The 18,270-nt window shown below is 40.0% G+C and overlaps 1 long non-coding RNA gene across 1 annotated transcript; it reads left to right on the top strand.

The window, feature by feature from the left end:
• Window positions 1-11,261: 11,261 nt before the first annotated feature.
• LOC145422301 (uncharacterized) lies at window positions 11,262-17,812 on the top strand. Its single transcript, XR_013903594.1, has 2 exons — window positions 11,262-12,133; window positions 12,359-17,812. It is a non-coding gene; the product is annotated as an uncharacterized LOC145422301 (long non-coding RNA).
• The last annotated feature ends 458 nt before the right edge of the window (window positions 17,813-18,270 follow it).

Genomic DNA, 18,270 nt, shown 5'->3' with positions numbered 1-18,270 from the left:
AGGGATCATCAAAAATAAGTAATTTATTTTTGGCAAGATCATCATTTTTATAGTGGCGACCCTTCTCATGAGTGATATGGGTAAAGATTTCCATCTAGTCAGATCGCCTTCTACTTTCTTTAGAAGTGGGATGTGGTTTAGTTTAGTTAAGTCTGAAAGCTTAGGAGAGATATTAATACCTAAATATTTAATATTTCCGGATTGCAGTGGGGCAGAGGAAGAATTATGGAAGGAGCAGTTAATGGGGAGAACTGTAGATTTTGGCCAGTTAATTGAATAATCTGAAACTCTTGAAAACCAGTTTATTAAAGTAATTACCTCAGAGAGGTTGGTTTGTGTGTTTTGCAGAAAAAGCAACACATCATCCGCATAGAGACTGATTTTATGTTCTATGTTCTTACATTTTATGCCCTTAATTGTTGTAGCCTGTCTAAATGCTGCTGCTAGAGGTTCGATAAAAATTGCAAAAAGTGAGGGGGAGAGTGGGCATCCCTGTCTGGTGCCCCTCAGGAGACAGAAGCTGGAGGATGTCTGGTCATTCGTTCTGATACGAGCCGTTGGGGAATTGTATAATATTCTTATCCAGTTTATGAAAGAGTTTCCAAAACCAAATTTGTGTAAAGTTGCGAATAAAAATTTCCAATTAACTCTGTCAAATGCTTTTTCTGCATCTAGAGATAATATTATGGCTTCGATGTTTTTATCGTATGAGTAGTCTATTAAATTAAGTAATCTACGAGTGTTTGTTGAGGAGTGCCGACCTTTTATGAAACCAGTTTGGTCAGGATGAATTAAGAGGGGGGTCATTTTCTCTAATCTCTTTGAGAGAGCTTTGCAGATTATTTTAAGGTCTACATTTAAAAGAGAAATTGGACGATAGCTTGAGGGAAATAAAGGGTCTTTGCCTGGTTTTAGCAGGAGACTAATGTTGGCAGAATTCATATTTGGTGGTAGTCTGCCCTTTTCCTCGATTTCCTGCAACATGCTGTGGAATACTGGTGCCAAAATTGTCCAGAATTCTTTGTAGAATTCTGCAGGGAAGCCGTCTGGACCTGGAGCCTTATTATTGGGCATACTTATCAGGGCTTCCTGGAGTTCACTTGGCGTCAGTGGCGAATCCAGTTCCATTGCTTGACTGTCTAGTAATTTTGGGAGATTTACGTTGTCAAGAAACAGATCAATTTCATTTTTAGATGGGTTTATTTGTGGTGAGTATAAAGTTTCATAGAAATCCCTAAAAATGTTGTTTATTCTTCCAGGATCATATATTGTGTTCCCCGATAAATCTTTAGCAGCACATATAGTTGTTTTTTCTTTATTTATTTTTAGCTGGTTAGCTAGAAATCGACCTGATTTGTTACTGTGTTCAAAATTCTGCAAGCGAAGTCTTTGTATAAGGAATTGTGTTTTTTTATTAATAGTTTCATTTAATTCTAGTTTTGTTTTGCATATTTTGTTCAATGTTTCCTGATCTTGGTGGGACGCGTAGGCTTCTTCTAGTGATTTGATGTTTTTTTCTAATTCCTGAATATTTTTGTTTTCTTCTTTCTTTTTGTGTGATGAGAAAGATAATATGTTTAATAATATGTCTGCATTAGGTGCATAGTAATTACATAAATTGCAAAAAAGTGCAATAAACTACAAAAAAATTGAAAATCGTTTTTGTTTTTTTAACATATATTTCTAGTTAGAGAAATTTAAGAGGCTTATCCCTGTTAGATTATAATATTATTTTATGCCATGTTATACCCCTAATTAAAGATTGTGAATTATTATGTAGTTTTAGTTTGCATTATTCTCCTGAATTAGAAGAAGCTGATAGCTATTGCATTAGTTAAACTGATGTGCATTATATTAAACTGTTGACTTATTGTGAATGAATGATATTGTTTATGATGCATTATACTGCTGAGTTATAAGAAATACTGTTTGCAGAAAAGTCATTGCCTTATTTGTCTGATTAGAAGAGAACAGAATATGCTGGAGTTTTCTGCCCCATCTCAGCAGGAGCAGATAAACAGGGAGCCAAGGTCGTAGCTTAGGCGCTGTGTGAGAGAAAGCATGTGAATGTTTAGGCTTTTTATGATAAGGTGGAGGCACCAGAGGCTATAAAAGTTTGAGCAATGCTCCACCATTTTGAGATCTGAGGCTGTCTGCATCAGTGTCCATCTCCCACGCGTGTGATCATTAAAATCATCGTTTGACTCAACCCGACCGGACCAGTGTTGTTATTGTGGTTTATCTCTTGTCTCCATCCCCAATATTTTTGAACCTTAACATCCCTCAAAACTGTAAATACAAAAAAGTTGCACAAACTAGTTTCCCACCACAGGAAATTTATTTTAATTGTCTTCATAGTTTTATTTTTGAAATACACCAATTTTTATATACTGCAGGAAAAACAAAAATAAATATTATAGTGCAAATTTGCAAAATAACAGCATATGCATCAAAATAAACTATTTCCAGCAGTGCAGTATGAGTCCTAAGCATCCCAGAAACGACACAGAAAGTCATGAAGTCAAACATAACTTTTAAAAACACAAGTATAAGCTCTTGAGGCCACGATGGTAAAAAAATCTACATTTCCGCAAAATGACGTCACTTCCGGTTTCGGGCAGGTCATGCGGTCATGTGATAGTTCGCGCTCATGGACGTAGGAAGTTTTGCAAACAGCTGATCGGATCGGCGAAGCGTGTTTCTGGAATATCATGTTTTTGTTGCTGCAAGTGATTTTTATGCAGTTTTTGCAAAGCTATATGTGGAAGGAAACTGTGACCTAGGACAAGCTGATGGCATAAGCTGTAAGTACAACTCCTCCAGTTTCATATGCAAAAAAAATGATTGCGCTAGCTTACGTGGTTGCAGAGCTACCGGGATTTAAAAATAGTTACGCAAAACAGAGCGTGCCCGCTCCGATCACCTGTAAAGGGTTAAAGTCCCTTATTCACATTTTTTCATTTGTCTGATAGAAAAAGGGAAATTGTGTAAATTCACTAAATTAATTTCAAATTAATTTCAGTTTCCCCCTTTTTGTACAAATAATTGTTGTGGTGCAGTGAAACAGTTAACTTTCTGTCTGAAAGGTGATGTAAGAACTGAATGGAATTTTTAAATCACTTCATGACTCAACCTGTAACCCATAAAAACTTAAATTGTGTTTTTTTTTCCTTTTATTGTTTTTCCAAGTCTTAATCCTGCTGACAGACATTGAATATATTGGCGGTGCCCAGTGCTATCCTTCACTCTCCTAGTACCTATGGTAAGGATTTGAAAAGCCTACATCGCTTCATTCTCATGTTATTTAGCTCACAAGATTTTCAGGAAACATGTCCGCTGACTTTGACCTTGAAGCCAAATTTGTCTGAAATATTAAAAAAAAAATACACTTATGGTATCAATAGAAAAGACTAGGTGACATCTGTCTAGGTCACTAAGATTTGGACAAATTCAAATCTCAGTGACCTCGACCTCAAGGTCAGAGGTCACTGAGATTTGAACTTGTACAATTGTTTTAGTAGATGTGCCTATAATATCAATTTGAAAATCCTACATCGGCTCATTTTCAATAATGTTCATAAACTTGAGTGTCCATGCTCTCTGCCAGTCCTGCCTGGTGACAGCAATAGTCCATCAACCTTTTTCACTGAGGGTAAAAACTATTCACATTCACAAATGCCGGTTTTGCCTTTCTCCAAAATACTTGTGAAGTGAAAGTGTTTAAAATCGTTGAAGTAAATTCAAAATAAGTATTAATTGTTTACCTGTCAAGGTACACAACATACAGTAGTGCATTTTTTCATGTTTAGTCAGCTGAGAGTTAAATGATACTTTTAGTGTAAGTAATTTTATGTTAATGTTAAATGTTAAGCTGAAGGATGCTTTGAGAGGATTTTCAATAATAAATCTTTCTCATTATTTCTCTAGTCTCCCATTAATGTCCAGTGGACATCATTGTAACTCACTGGGGCAACAGCAGAATACAGGTAAAACACTGATGTGTAGGGCTTTCATATATAAAAAATAAACATGTTTGAAAATGACATCAATTACATACACTCTCCCTGATGAAACATTTGTAGGCATTTAAGGCAGTGACTCCTTCCTGTCTAAAATCAAAGCATCATCAGACCCTCTGTATGGAGCCCAAGGTCTGGCTCTTACGTCAGATGGACATGTTGCAGTGGATGACCGGCAATCATTGCTTTAAAGTTTACTGCTACCTGCAGTGATGGAGGCTTAAATGACGATAGGGGGTGGTGACGTGGAGGCAGTAGAGTGGTGAATAACAGAGCAGTGGTTGAATTGAAGTCATACAGTGAGAACCGTCAAATAATATGACAACTTTGTGAGCCTCTATTGGTGCCTGTAAATTTGGAAAAGGGGATAAATAGCAGAGATAAACAAGCCAGTGAAAAAGTTCCAATGATAAGAGACCTCATTTGGGAAGTAGATATTTTTGATTATTTTAATTTGGTAACAGCATAAAAAAAATCAAAAGATGGATACCAGACAACTCTCAGTAGTGTTTAAGATAGGCTCATGTGAGGTGCAATGGAAAATCTCAATAATTTGCAGCCTTCCTACAGATATTACTTAATGGGATGCAGGTGTGATGCATGGGAAGGCAAAACTCATGACACATTGGTTCAGAGATGTCAAATTTAAGAGATCCACTGTCTACCACCTTACATCTACCAGCTCTGTCAACAGAAGTCTATTTACAATATTTACTGTAAATACAAAAAACAACTAATCTGGCCACAGAATCTTCATCACATACAGTACAGAGCTAAACACAATCTGCTTTAAAGCTGGAATTAGGCAAAGCTTTCATTAGCATGGGTAATAATTTATAGCCAGGCCCATTTTCTAACAATATGCTTTCCTACAACCCTCAATAACAATAACTACATAATTAGAAACTTCCCCTATGGATTTGAGTTTCATTCTGCCATTTGGACGCAGACATTAGCTATCAGTTCCCAGAACTAGCAAATGAGCTTTTGGAAAAAAGCATTGACGAATAAGATGCATTAAATTATTATTTTTTTTTTTATTCTCTGTCTTTCATGATTTCAGCTGGTTACTTATTTTCAGAAAAGTATTCTACACTGCAGTACTGTTTAAAATACAAATATATATACAGTATATTACACTATAATGTATAATTAATTTCTTAGAACATGTGCTGGTAAAAACCTGCCTTAAACAGCCCTATCTAGGGAATTTGGTACAATCATGTGTTTTCAACAATATACTAATTGGGAAGAGAATGTTCTTTCATATTTCAGGCCCGCAAGTTTCCAGGCTTATGAATGATTTCTACATGGCAGGCCTTATGCGAGTACACAGTTCGATAATATCACATCAATGTGTGTGGTTAAAGCTTAATTTCACTTCTCGGCAAGTTATATAATAAATCATATAAGCAAACACAAAGCACCAACAAGCACTGTACAAACAGTAAAGATGATTTGTGCTGTCATTTACATAGAGAGCAGCCATTATTCTGTATGTGACTTTGGAAGACATCATTTATTTTGTTTTGCATTTTTCCCCATTCAAACAAAGAATTAAATCAATATGGCAAACTGATCCATCAACCCAGAACCTTCTTCAAAGTTTTAACATAATTATGTGATGCCACACTTTATAACGACACATGATCAACCCAGTATGTACCTTATAATCACTTTCTTTTGTATGCAGCTGATGAAATATGGCTTTTCTTCCCAAAAAGATTAAGATGGAAGTTTCCCTTCTTTAAAGAGCAGCCCAAAACACACTGATATAAACACATTACACCACACACTAAGACTGTGGTTGTCTTTACTTGTTGGTATAACTACAACATGAGAGTTTTCCTGCCCTATGCAGATATAACAGAGGTAACACCAAACTGCTGGGCAAGTTAAACCAAACCGTATACATCAACATTGAACACTTGCCAGTGCTGCTCAGCAGAAGTGACTGCTTGAGAGAATTTGATACAAGAAAACCAACAACCCATAGCCACACAGTGCAGGTTATAGCCAGGATGGTGTAGAAAACTCTCAGCTTTGATTGGTGCAACGTCTCCCTTTCCCTAGCTGCTTCCCCTGGCCCTGGGCGAATCAGAACACAGAGTACAGAGAGGCTGCAGAAAGATATGATTATTATGGAGGGAGCCAAAATACAGAACAGTGGGGCAGTTTGGTAATTAGGAGGTAATAAAACTTTAAGACATGTCAGTCCAAAGCTCAGCACCCAAACACAGCCAATGCAGTTGTTTCTGATCCTGACCCCACGGGCATTTCTTAAACTCATGTAGGTGATGGGGTGAACAACAGCCAGATAACGCTCTATACAGGTCAGGATGTGGAAAAATATCTCTCCGTAATAAGCAATACGAGAAGCGTGTGATCCTACAGTCTCACTCATTAAGTGATTAGTGTATGTGCCATAATAGATGAGGAAGCACCCCAAGACCCAGATTAGCTCCATGGCAGCCACGTGGTAGGTGAAGATGTCAGAGTGACTTGCTGTTTTAAAGGAGCGCTGCCTTCGCCATCTTTGATGACCCACATAAAAAACAAGAACAGAAATAGTGAGTATGAGGATGAATCTCACTGCATAGAACGGAATGAATTTTGGTGACTTGTAGGAGCAAAAATAGTCCAGAAAATTGTTTGAGGTGGAGTTAAGTGACATATCTCCTGTATGTTGTAGGTCTGAAAAGAAAAAAAAAATGATTAGAGAGACAGACGGGACAGATTGAAAGTTCAGTTATGATGCATCGTATTAAGGAACTGTACTTTAAGGCAGTCATGGACCAGTTAGTATAGCAAATACATAAAGCAAGATATATGGAATTATGTAGCAAAGAAAAATAGAGACATATCACCAAATGTTTTATATTTTAGATTCCTCAAAATAGCCACACTTTGCTTCGTTGACACCACTGCAAACCCTTGGCCTTCTCTCAATGAGCTTCATTATGTAGTCACCTGTAATGGTTTGCATAAGATGTGGCCTTCTTCATATAGTGAATCATATAAGGCTTATATGATTTACTCATGAAAGTGGCCACTTTCTCATTACTTTCATATATTTTTAGTAAGTATCCAAAACATACAAGTTTTATTTATATAATTTTTCAAGGGATCTTATATCTGTTTTCACTCTTGTAAGCTTTTCATACAAGTTTCACACAAGACAGATAAAAACTTTATAAGATTTATATATATATTTTCCATATGGGTATGGTCAACTACCTGCTAAGAAATCACTACTTAGGAAAAGCAGAAGAGATTTCTTTGGGCCAAGAAACACAAGGAACGGACATTAGACCAGTGAAAATCTGTGCTTTGGTCTGATGAGTCCAAATTTGAGATCTGTGGTTCCACCCGTTGTGCTTTTGTGTGATACAGAAAAGGTGAACAGAGTTTCCACATGCGTGGTTCCCACCATAAAGCATGGAGGAGGTGTGTAAGGGCTACTTGTCCAATAAGTATAAGTATAGTGATGGAGTGCTGCACCAGATGGCCTGGCCTCCACAGTCACCTGACTCAGGGCTCGCAAAATTGCTAGCCCGACGTCCCGGGGCTAGTGATATTTCCAGTTGGGCTACCAAAATCTATCTCAGCCCTGCCCGTCGGGCTATCATAGGAAGTAAAAATATATGACAATGCCTTTGCTTTCTTTCGCAAATGTAGCTGAGTAATTAGCTGAGTCCTCATCAAAGAACAGTGCTCTTTAATGAATGCAGCACATAACTTTACATTGTAGAGGTAACAGGGAGACATATCGAGTTATCAGATAGCCGTCTTAACTATATTCTAACTCTACAATTTCCCAACTGCACTTTCCTCTTATTTCATGACACCACCCTCTAGTGGTGCAATATGGTATAGTCAGACAGGACACAACATCACTCACTAGCTTACTCTTCAAACGTGGCACGTGAAATCTCCCGCAGCAAGCTTAAACGTGCTAGAGGTTGACTGCGCAGAGAATTTAAAAAAAAAATCTCTGGCATGTGTAAAGACAGATGGATTTACGCAGGTATTTTAGTTCTGCTGAGCCAAAAAAGACAGGTCAGGATGAAGAAGGGACAGGCAAAGAAAGGCCTACCACAAAGCGGAAAAGTTATGATAAATCAGATTACGAGGCAAAAGAAAGCGCAGTTTTTTGGATTCATGGACAAAAGAATTTCTGTGGCTGGAATATGACAAGGTAAATAACATGATGTTCTGCCGGGTGTGTCGTGAGTTTCCCTCTATTGCTGAGTCGACACGCACCTTTGTTACTGGGACCAGTAATTTTAGGAAAGACCCCATCAGAACTCATGAGAAATCTCTGCATCACAAGAAATGCATTGGTGCTCAGTCTGCAGCATCTGTCCCAGAACAAACACCAATTGCAAAAACCATACTAAAAATAAACCAAGCACAACAAGAAGTCCTGAAAAAGCTGTTTAGAACTGCGTACTATGTTGCAAAGAGTGAACTACCACTGGCAAAATTTAGCAGTCTTTGCAAACTTCAGAAAGCAAATGGCCTAGATCTTGGTTCCACTTACCACAATGACCATGCTTGCAGAGAGTTTATTGGAGCAATAGCACAAACTTCAAGAGACCAGATTGAAAAGGAAATTCAAGAAAGCAGGTTCTTATCTGGCAGCACGGTGGTTAGCACTGTTGCCTCACAGCAAGACGGTCCTGAGTTCAATTCCACCATCAGGCCAGGGTCTTTCTGTGTGGAGTTTGCATGTTCTCCCCGTGTCTGCGTGGGTTCCCTCCGGGTATTCCGGCTTCCTCCCACCGTCCAAAGACATGTAGTTTGTGGGGATAGGTTAATTGGATAATCCAAATTGCCACTAGGTGTGAATGTGAGTGTGAATGGTTGTCTGTCCTTGTGTGTTAGCCCTACGACAGACTGGCGACCTGTCCAGGGTGTACCCCGCATCTCGCCCTATGACAGCTGGGATTGGCTCCAGCACCCCCCGCGACCCTGAAAAGGATAAGCGGAAGCGAATGGATGGATGGAGGTTCTTATCCATTCTTGCAGATGGCAGTACAGACACTGGTATAATAGAACAGGAGTTGGTTCACGTCAGGTATGTGAGGGATAATGGTGACATAGCCACATACATGATCAAATGTCAGCCAGTCAAGAGTGCAAATGCTGCAGGTATTTTAGAGGCTATTGATGAAGCAGTGAACACCATGGGTATCAGAGAGGACACATGGAAAAAGAAAGTAGTGTGTGCAAATTTTGATGGTGCTGCAGTGATGATGGGTCAGAAAACAGGAGTAGCTGGGAGACTGAAACAGAGGATACCCCACACTGTGTGGCACACAAACTAGAGCTAGCCGTGCTGGATAGCGTGAAAGGCTGTGAGTACCTGGTGAAATTTGAAGATACACTGAAAACCATCTTTAAGATGTACTACTATTCCCCAAAGAAGCGAAGAGAGCTGACAGAAATAAGTGAACTGCTAAATGAGAGGCTGGCACATTTCAGTGGGCTGAAGAGCACACGGTGGCTTCCAAGCTGGCTGAGATGTCTAAAGGCTGTGGAAAAAAATTACACTCCCACTGTTGTTCATATGGAGAACATGGCAGAAGGAAGTGATGTCAAAGCCGAGGATGCAGCCAAGGGGGTGGTGCAGGAGATGAAGACTGAGAAATTTGTTCGCTTCCTGCATTTCATGTTGGACTACAGTACCATCTTATCCAAGTGCTCTACTGATTTTCAGCATGATAACCTAAACATCACACGAACAAATCAGTTAGTTGAGAGCACAACATCACGCTTACTCAGCCTAAAAACAAAACCAGGAGAATATCAGAAAACCTTGGACACAAAGTTCACAGCGAACCAGGATGGTAGCATTTGCTCAGCTAACAAAAAGTCAGCGACCTGCTAGAAGAGGTGAGGGAACAGACAAAGACACCTTTGGTGCAGAGATCCAGAAGATTATTGACAACACAGTCAAGTACATGGACAACAGATTTAAAAATCTCCATGAAAAGCCTCTCTTGTTTCAAGGTTTTTGACCCTTCCACTCTTCCCTACCCCAGAGAAGAACTAGCAAATTATGGGGATGAAGAGGTGGATTATCTTGTCACACATTTTGCCTGTTTGCTAGATGCAGAAGAGAAAGAGAAAATTCCACAAGAATGGATGGATCTAAAAGTGTGGCTTGCAGAACGCCGGGGTCGCAAAGTAGATTGCTTGTACAGAGATCTCCTCTCAGAGAATCCAGAACATCTCTCTCATATCTTGTTGCTGGTGAAATTAATGCTGACACTTAGTCCATCGACAGCCATCTGTGAGAGAGGATTTTCTTGCATGAACCGAGTGAAGACAACACATCGTAACTCTCTACACCCTGAAACACTGAATGACTGCATGCAACTCTCCATTAATGGGGAAACAGTTGAATCTTTTTGCCCTGACAAGTCGATTCGTTTCTGGATGTTTTCTGGAAAAGGTTCAAGACACCTGGATCATAAAACCCCAACAAGAACAAAGAGCAGTGAAATGGAGGGCAATGCACAGGAAGAGAAAGCTGATGAAGGAGATGCTATGCCCTCAACGTCGAGTGGCATTTTCTCATCCGAGACTTCAGTGGAAATTTCAGATTCAGGATCTGACACAGACTAATTCATGTTCTACACAGTTCTAACAAGTTCACAGAAAATTCTGTTTAATTAGAACCAGATATTTGAGTTGATTGTAATGTTTACACAGTCGTTGTAATTTGTGTTTTAACAATTTTTTGATTGATGTTTTGTTTCCTTTACAATATTATACAATAAAAATAATCTTTTTTTATTCGGGCTACTCAAATTTATTTCGGGCTACCAAAAACTAAAGAGTGCCTGCCCGAAGGGCTACCAGGGATTTTAAAATTTTGCAAGCCCTGTGACCTAAACCTAATTGAGATGATTTAGGGTGAGGTGAACTGCAGAGTGAAGGCAAAAAGCCCAACAAGTGCTCAGCATCTCTGGGAACTCCTTCAAGGCTGTTGGAAAATAAGGTGCCTACCTCATGAAGCTCATTGAGAGAATCCCAAGAGTGTGCAAAGCAGTAAGCAAAGAAAAGGGTGGTCATTTTTAAGAATACAAAATATAAAACGTGTTTTGAGTTAACAAAAAAATTATGAAATAAATTCATGTTTTCATTCATAGTTTTCATGCTTTCAGTGAAGATCTACAATATAAAATAAAGAAAAACCATTAAATGAGAAGGTGTCTCCAAACTTGACTGGCAGTTGTGAAACTCCTGCTAAAAAACTTCCTCTCTACAACTCTTTTCTCTTCTCTCCCTCTTTCTCTCAGTTGGGATTCTGTGTGTGTATGTGTGCTGGAGAAATAAAAAAAGGAAAAGGGTCTCTCTCTCTGTCTCTGTGAGGGAAAAAAGGTGGGGGCCGAGTGAGCCCGCGGGGCCGAGCGGGTCCGCGGGAGCGAGCGTGTATGCTGTATGAGGAAGAAGGGAGTGAGAGGGCGCGAGTGAAAAGAGTAACCGAGTATTTGGTGATTTTTTATTATTTCAGAGGCACTGGGTAAGAGTTTTGACTTTAGCTGTGAGAGTTGTGAAAAGAGCAGGTTTTTCTTTTGTTGTAGACTGTGAGTAATCGGTGTTTTTCTGCCTATTGTGCTGCGTGGAAGACACAGAAGTGTAGAAATGTTTGTGGTTTATCTTTGTTTGACGTTTTATATAGAGTTGGTTGAATTAGGGTGATTTCTCCCATTTAAGGGAGGAGTTGCATTGTGGTTATGTTAAAGCTTTGCTGTAGGGGTAGGTGTGTGATTTTGTGCTGGCTTCGCATGATTAAATGGATGCACAGAAGTTTGTGAGTGAGAAATTGTTATGGTGGGGTTTAATGTTAGTATAGGGTCAAACAACGCCCACTGTTTTAGAAAGGCCCAAAACATCATGAAAGACACCTCACATCCTGGCCACTCCCTGTTCGAACTGTTGCCCTAAGACAGACGGTACAGGGCAATCAGAGCAAGGACTAATAGACTCAAACACAGCTGTTACCCAACTGCAATAACACATCTGAATACTACAAAAATGTCCACCATGCCACTCTGGTGTTAATCTATGCACGGTCTGGAGCATGATTGTGGGAATACTTAGTATGTTAAGTATTCTATCTATTTTATTTATTGAATTTTATTGTTTTGTTTATATTTTTATATTGCTAGGGATGATGCAATGATCGGGGACCATTCTTAATTTCGTTGGTCTCATGACAATGACAATAGAGTTTTTGATTTTGATTCTGATTCTGAAATCCACCCTCCTCAAGAGTTCAATGATTTAGGCAGTTATGTTTATACAAATATTAAATGTATGTTTAGTGTCTTCATACAGGTGTTTTTTCTTAACCTGGAAACCTGAGTACGGCAGCAGAAGACAGGCCAAGCTTTGGCTAAAATTCACGGCTGGACACCAGAGTTGTCCTCACCCCTCCCGGAAAAACAAAAAAAGAGAGAATGTAGTTTGAGGCAGGTTTTTCTCGCTGAACTGCTCTGGGTGCTGTCTCCCTGAATCTCACCAGTGTTAACCTCTGGCGGAAGACATGGAGAAAAGGAAAAGATGTTCCTGGTAAATCACTGAAACAAGTAAAACCACACACAACCAGAGAAAGGTATGAGAAGTGTGTGGAACAGACACATGTGCGTGTTAGAGAGATGCCTCGTTTGAGAAAAAGTTAAATTAACCCATATACAGACGCACCCATACATGCAATGAAGAAACAGCTTACATACATGTGCACGTACATGCAAGGTTAAGGTAGCGACACTTAACATACACCTGTTTTTAAATGATATAGTTTATACATTACTGACAAATGAACCCTTTGGGTTGCAGGACAACAACGTAACGTCAAAAGACAAAGACACTGGTCTGATGATTAAGTGAGGACACGACAAATTTAGTGGTTAAAAGGGTCGACTTGGGACATGTTTTTGTTGATTGTTTAAGACAAATGACTACTGAATGATAGGAAATTCCTTTTTTAGGTTTCTAAACAGGATCTTAAGAATTTTAACACGTACCTGTGTTGTCCTGTCAACTTGAGGGGTTATGAGTTGATTATATGGTGAAAAAAAAAAAAAAAAAAAGGGGGGAGACGAGATCTCAGCCAACACAGCACAGCCAACACAACATCATTTTCCTGTTCGCCTGTTTTGTTTTTGTTTTTGTTTTTTCTGAAAGCCGAAGCTGACCTGGACTCCTACCCTCCCCTCTACCATCGTTGCCCTCTCCGCGACCATTTTTGACCCTTTGACCCCTGAAGGCCACAGCAGCTGGACTCACAACAACAACTTGAGGATGTCAACAGTGCTGCAAAAGAGTGATCTCATGCAGCAGAGACGGAGAGCACTAAACCTAAAGCCCGTTTCACTACACGGGGGAAATTCCCAGGCTGCGTCAGCTGACAGAGCTGTGACGAGACGCGCATTAAGCCCGGAGGAAAAGGGAGGGTGAGCAAAAGAATGCTGACCTCTGAGAAGAGCCGAACGGAAGAGCTGCAGAAGGCCGTGGAGCAGAGTAAGGACAACATAAACAGACTCCAATCTGACGTGGAAGGAAAGACTCTGAGGTGTTTGCCCTCAGTAAGAGCTCAAGGCATCAGAACAGAAATTGAGCATGGCTCCGGAGGAGCTGGCTGCTAATTGAACTCATCAGTCAGACTTGGAGTTTCACGTACAGGACTTGTAATCAGGCGGAAGCTTGCTGGAGCAGGAGGTCGTCAGACTTGACGCAAAGCTCCAACAGCAGGAGTAAACCATGAAAGACCATACAGAAGCAAAAGGGTCAAGTTACAAGGAGAAGATGCAGGCAGCTGCAACAACGGATGAAAACAGACCCAAAGAGGAGGGGAGGACTCTAGGCCATGCGTCAGGCCGCTGGTTTACCTAAACTACAGAACAGGAAGGTGATGAACACAAACATACACCAACACACGAATACACACTTCTGCATGCGCCGACTTAGAATGAAGAGAAACACACACATGAACACTTATGCACTCGCTAAGGGAGTAAAAACTGATACATACCCATGCACTAAAATCAAAATGTTGATTGAATTTACTAAGAAGTGACACACAATGCTCCAGCTGCTGCAATGAAGAATGCTTTACTGACAAAGGCTCAATGCTGCACACGACAACGTAAAATACAGAATTTGCTATAATAATAAGCCCAGAGGGCATTTGTGTGGTCTGGGGAGCGGAGTCCGGAGCGGTTTGGTTATGAAAACGATGCCCGTGCGAGATATCTGGGGCTTAAGGCCTCGACTTAATTGTTTACTGTACACTAAAAAGAAAAGAAAACACTCTGAGCAGTGGTGCAGAGTGAAAACGAGGAATTAACAGTGTGAGTTTTATTTCAGAGCGCCACGTCATTGTGATGGAGATTTAATAAAGGAGGAACACACGGACAAAGAAGAAGAGAAGGGGGGACAGCCTTTGAGCACGATTGCCTGAGGCATTAAAGTTCTGTACTGAATTCGGGTTTCCAGTGGGAGAAAAGTCACGCAGTGCCAGTAGTAGAGCTAGGTTGAGTGATGATTCTAAATTACTGTAAGGAAATCATCGTACACCCGTTCAAGTTTCATGATAACGGGGATCTAGACTTTGTTGAACCCTAGGCAATTTGAACAGGTAAAATTCGAGTGACCAAGTAGCAGTTGAATAAAAGTCATTGAATAAGTGTTGAAATAAACTGGCAGAATTAAGAGAATTAAAACATTTCAAGAGCTCAACTTACTTAATGGTTCAATTTTGTTTCACGAACGCAAAACATATAGGTTTATGAATATGAAAAGGTTGCAGTGGTGTTGATTTGACTCTGTGTAGGTTTAGGTTTGGTATTTTTATTGATGGGAAGAATATTCAGTGACAAGTCCTAAGACCCGGGCGTCTGCATTTTGTTTTTGTTATTTTTCATTTTATTTTGTTTCATATTTTGAACAGTGCACTGATTTTTGTTTGTGAATCTTTTCTTTAAGCAGATCTGCACAACGGAAATTACAAGCATTACACGTCGGCGAGAAAATTGTTGTAAGTGAGTTTCTCCGCATTGAAATGGGTTCTGGAGGAAACACTTGTGGGGACAATTAGAAACGAGAGTCCCTGTTTAAAAAAGGATTCAGCGAGGTAATCCAAACTCAAGTTCTTGTTTTCTTTTTGAGATGACGTCATTTTGCTGAGTGTGGAAACTAAATGCGACGACAGGTTTCACTATCAGCAAAGAAAGAAAGAATGGATGAATGGATGAAAGACTGGAAATAAAAACAAACGGACTGACTGGTAAAAGATGACCAGACTTGACCATGACTCAAGGTTAACCACCTCCACCTAGATAGGATAAAAGGGTGGATGAATTTATGTGTGTTTCTTTTTACAGGAGTAGAAGGATGACAAAATATTCGAGGATGAGTGAACCTGTAAATGCCATTTTTGTGTCTTGTGTTGCTTACAGAGGTAACTGCGCAGCGTTACCATTTACATTTTCTTCCCTACAGGGTTACAGTTTTAATGTTTTTCTATTACAGGATTTCTGGGCGGATGTGCGAAGAGACGGTGTTTATGGGTTAGGAGTGGGGGATGCTATTACACTGTATTCTGGTGAGAGTGTTGGGGGAGACACACCCTGTCTTGAAAACTGTGATTCTTGTACAGGAAATGTTTTATAGCACCTATGGAATGAGGATGCCTGACTACGGTCAATGTGCTGCTGATGTTTGCTTTGCTTTGGTGAGAAGGGTGCAGTAGAAAACAGACAAGTGACATGAAAACAAGTAATAATAACAAATAACAAATTTGGGGACAGTTTGACCTAGAGCCCACTAACTGGCCATTAGGGGCTCTCTCTCTTGGAATAACATTGCCCAAAGGGTGAATAAAGCAAATTCTGGCAATAATAGTGGTTTAATGATTGGGGAAACCTGAACATGATACTTGTCTGTTGTGCTGAACCGTTTATTACTCTTATGAGTTGCAGGTGGTTGTAAATAAGCTGTTTACTTTAACAGGTTTGCTTTTTAGCTGAATTGCAAAATACAACTAGAACGATTGATTGAGACTAATCGCTACTAACCTGAAACTGAGGAGGTTCTATATAAGGAGGAATTAAAACAGGTATAAAATGCATCTGATCTTTAATTGCAGGTGGGACCATGAAGATTTTTTGGTACAGATTGCAGGTTGTTGCTCATTATTGAAGTGTGCTCATAAAGGCCAAAAGCTATATAGGGGGTCTATCATTTGGTCTGTGTTTTAATAATTTAGGTATGGCAAAATTAAAGGTTTCTAGACAATTTAGGGAACGAGTGAGAAGCATAATTAGATGATCAGAAACTGAGTACTACACTCATGTTAGAATTGAGAATGCCCAATTTGTTTGAGGTCTGTTGTTCGTTTTTATACACACCTTGCAAATGTGCTTATAAGGAGCTGGCACTTAGTCTGTGAAGGTCAAAAGCTTCGTCCGACAACGGATCGGATTGATATATTGGAGCTATTGACTTCACGTGCAGAGGGTTAAATGCATGCACGCTTACACACATAAGCAGGGCATAGGATTGGAATAAACAAAGTCAACGACATTAGGTTAGGAGAGCCAGCGCAGGAGAGGTGTTGGCTTTCTGTCTCTTGCAGAGAAGGGAACAGACGCCAGACGGGGACACGGAGATATGGGGACCCTTCACAGCAACTGGGGTCAAGTGTCATGGCCTTGGGGCTCCTTGAGAAGATGGATCCCATAACCACAGCGATAACCAGGAAGGGGTTGGCGAAACCTAGGAACACCAGAGACCAACGTGGTTCGAGAGGCTTTTGGCAAAAAGGGGGACACGGCGGTCACAACGGACAACAAACACACAGATCTGTGTAGCGACTGAAGGGTGGTCTAACCCCGGAAGTCGAAGAAAGAAGAATCCGAGGGCGTTTCTTCACTCCAAGAGGAGGTGGTAAAGGGGCCTGAAGCGTGTCAGGCTGAAACTCGAGTCCGAAGCTAAAAGAACAGCTGGGTTGTGGGAAAATTGGAAAACAACGGAGGCGTTGGGATTGATAAGTGTCATAACCTGTTTGTTTGGTTTGGAAATAAATCCTGGTGTGAGTTGGGCTGGCAAGCCAGCCCAAAGAGGAGGAATGTGACCAGGAGATATTTTATTTTGTATTCTTATGATCACAGTTATAATCAGAAGTATCAATCATTAATCATTTACCATTGTTGAACCAGTTGACAGAATAATCTTTGAACCATATCTAGGTTAACATTAATCTACACAGATTATCAGTACTCTAATCAGTCTATTGTTGTTCTGTACTATTCATGTTATTTGCTTAAAGCTGTTTCACAGTTCTGTAATTACTCAGAAGCCTGTGGGGCCTGCTGGACCCTGCCTTGGTTCCATGTTCCGTTCTGCACGTACACAGGCCTTGAAAGTACATGCACGCTCTTATACAACACATGAATGTGTACACACACCCTTAGTAAGAATAGGAGGGTTGTCTGAGGACAGTTTTCTGACAGATATACTTTCACAAAAGGCACGAATGTAATACACACTTGTTTTCCCTAACAACTAGCAGTTGATGTCCATATTAGGTAAACTCTCTGAACAGGCCCAAAACTGTTATCATTTCCAGTAAGGTCTGACTGTGTTACGTCATCATGGGATCATGGGTTATATAAGGATGGGGAGCGGTCCACTCTTTGGAGATCTGTGGCTGTACGCTTGTCTTCCCATGCTTCTGTCTTAGAAGTGTGCAATAAAATCACTATGTTTGTCACCTACACGGACTCGGCTGTTTTTCCGTCTTACCCAAACCGAACCAGACGTAACACAGTGTATGTTCCAATACAAAACACATTGTGTCCCTCATCCATGATATAATATAATTATATAATCCCAGTCAAAGTTCTTACATCTACCTAATCAACAAGCAAGTATTAAGAAGATGTCTGATCTGATCACACATAAAGCAGCACAAAAACATCTGTACAGTGGACAACATTTATAAAAAATGTAAGTAATTTATAGTTAACACAGAGCAACCTTTGTCTGTGCTGCTGTCAGAAGGAATCATCTAAAATCCCCTAGTTGCATTAGTTTAAAAAGATACAAAAGTTTAAATATGTATGAAAAAGAAGGCATTTAAAAATTAAGTTGTCACTATAATAAATTATATTAAAGAGCACCTTTTGGTTGAATTGTTTCCTCTAGTTCACGTCTCCAAACTGACTGACTGCTA

This window comes from Astatotilapia calliptera, chromosome 3 (assembly GCF_964374335.1).
Source record: "Astatotilapia calliptera chromosome 3, fAstCal68.1, whole genome shotgun sequence".
Lineage (NCBI taxonomy): Eukaryota > Metazoa > Chordata > Actinopteri > Cichliformes > Cichlidae > Astatotilapia > Astatotilapia calliptera.
The sequence above is the reverse complement of the archived record's forward strand: the minus strand, read 5'-3'. Positions and strand labels throughout refer to the sequence as shown.